Below are 2,500 nucleotides of genomic sequence, written 5' to 3' on the forward strand. Positions count from 1 at the left end.
AGAGACAATTGCTTAAATTGTCCAGATACGTGCAAGCATGTTCACATCCTTCAACAGGGCAAATAAACCCCAGCGCCGAATGGTAATATTGGTGCATGAAACAGAATTCTTTTATTCCTTCGTACATCGTGCAAGTAAAGCAACAGCTTTATTAACTCCTTACTAGCTCTCACTGGTTGCCGTTTATCTATCAACGCAAGGATGATGTAAATTCCGAAGCATTATTATTATCATTCTGGCCCCAATTAATCACGCTTACAATGGATAAAGCGGGCTTCGCAGCCGTCTTTGTTTCTTTTTTGTGGGAAGCTATAACAATATTTGTTCTAGCTGCATTCATTTGCTGTCGCAAGTTAGGTGTGTGGATCTTCTTAATCCAAGTTTTTTTACCAATACAGAAAGTATCCTAACTATTCATAAAAGGTAACCTTAGCCTAAAGTCAGCTTTTATGAATGTTTAGGATACTTTCTGTATTGGTAAATCAATGTCCTGTGACCTGTGACCTGTATTTTGTACCTGCCGCTTGGTATAGACATTTCATCTGGGAGGCGCGGTGGCCTCATGGTTAGTGAGCTCTACTCCGGATCGAGTGGTCCTGGTTCGAGGGACATTGTGTAGTGTTCTTGGGCAAGACACTTTACTCTCACAGTGCGTCTCTTCACCCAGGTGTATAAATGGGTACCGGCAAATGTAATGCTGGGGGTAACCATGCGATGGACTAGCATCCCATCCAGTTGGGAGTAGAAATATACCTAGTCGCTTCATGCTATAGTAACCGGAGATAAGCGCCGGCCTGATGGGCCACTAGGCTCCCAGCAGGCTTTACCTTTCCTTCTTACTCTTGGATATATCCACGAGTGGTGAGAATCTTTATGCAAATTATCACTCCTGCGTAACCGGAACTTCGATCTATTTCGCCAATCAGGATGGATAATCACAACACAGCTTAGAAAGCTGTGACTTCCTGTTCGCTAGTTTGTGCGCCGCCATTGCTGTTTGTGGCTTTTATACTTAAGTGTTTGAGCACCTTCCGCTGCATTTAGAAGCAAGAGACTGAAGAATTAAAGAAATGGCGTCCTTCGAAGGTGAAGAAAAAGATTCTGAACAAGTACACATTGGTGCAATTAATTGTGCACCGCCTTTCACTCACCAACTCGTAGACTTTAATACACATGTCGAAATGCAATCGACAGACACATGGTGAGAAGACAGTCTTTGTCAATCCCCTAAGCTCAGGGGGGAATAATAAATTCCATTTGGAAGGTGACTTCCATTTGGAAAGTGACATCGAAGCTATCAAAGTATACCAATGTTTATTAAAGCTATCACGAAGTTCTGCAAGCTACGAGTCATCAAAGCCATATGAATCCAACTTTAACAACATCAGTGACATGAAAAACAGTGAGGCAACCAAGCAACCCATGCTTCCAGACACTAGTACTTGTGTGCGAACTCGGTCATTGTTTATGTAAGGAAACTCATGAGGAATCCGTACCAATCTCCTGCGATAGAGCAAGGGCTGAGTCCGTTCGCAAACGCAAACATGCTCCCCAGGACAGAGAACGTTCCAGAATTCCTTACAAGAAAACGTCCAGCTTGTTTTATAAAGACAAGGTAATTAGAAAGTGTATGGTGCATTAAAGAAGAACGAACCGAGCTCGTCTGAGTTGAGAAAGTGTTTATCTCTTGCTTTTGGAAAACAATATTATATTGCAGTAAGAATGTCTAAACCTAGACCGCAACTCAGACGTAACAAATCGTCGAGAGTAGGAGATTCTAATTTTCATTTAAATGTTATTACCATCCTAAACACAAAAAAGACTTCTCAGTTCTAGTGTGTATTCAAGATCAATCTGTTACCAAGCATTCAACAAATAATAGTTGTTGTCTATCAAGAGAAAAGCTATTGATATTAGGAGACATTTAATCAAAGCCAGGCCCTGTTGCTCATGGAACAAGTACACTTGTTATATAGCTGAATTTTTCCCCCAGCAGCGTCCGCTCTCATTGGTTACTTCGAGGTCACATGACATTTAACAATAAACTATTTCCCGCCAAAAGTCTCTGAGTGGGGAACAGTGCAAAATCTATGACGTCAGAGGGTAACAATGCACTGTTAACCGCGAATGTTGACCGTCGACCACCGTTGCTGTTGCCCGTTTTTATTTTTGTGCTATAAAACAAATCACTTAATGACTGGCCCCAGGGAAACAGTTCATTTTATTTCCCTCCAATGTCAATGTTTCCCTCGGCTGCGCCTCAAGGAAACATTGAGATTCTCGGGAAACAAAATGAACTGTTTCCCTCGGGACCAATCATTAAGTGTTTAATGCAGTACTGAGAAATCCCTCTATGGCACTGTGGCAGGCTCAATTAGCTCAGAAAAGATTAAAGGCGTTAGAATGTACCTCAGATGGTTCATGCTTCTTTTCTTCTGTTGCCCACCAGTTATATACCGATCCTTCCTATCACATGAACATACATGCTGCTGGAGTTGAA

General features: G+C 41.9%; 1 long non-coding RNA gene across 1 annotated transcript in view; it reads right to left on the bottom strand.

Annotated features, from left to right (window-relative positions):
• Positions 1-2,500, bottom strand: part of LOC138037923 (uncharacterized) — a 28,172-nt gene that overhangs the window by 19,172 nt on the left and 6,500 nt on the right. The gene's annotated exons all lie outside the window — the stretch shown is intronic.

The sequence above is a fragment of the Montipora capricornis genome, chromosome 1 (genome assembly GCF_036669925.1).
Source record: "Montipora capricornis isolate CH-2021 chromosome 1, ASM3666992v2, whole genome shotgun sequence".
Taxonomy (NCBI): domain Eukaryota; kingdom Metazoa; phylum Cnidaria; class Anthozoa; order Scleractinia; family Acroporidae; genus Montipora; species Montipora capricornis.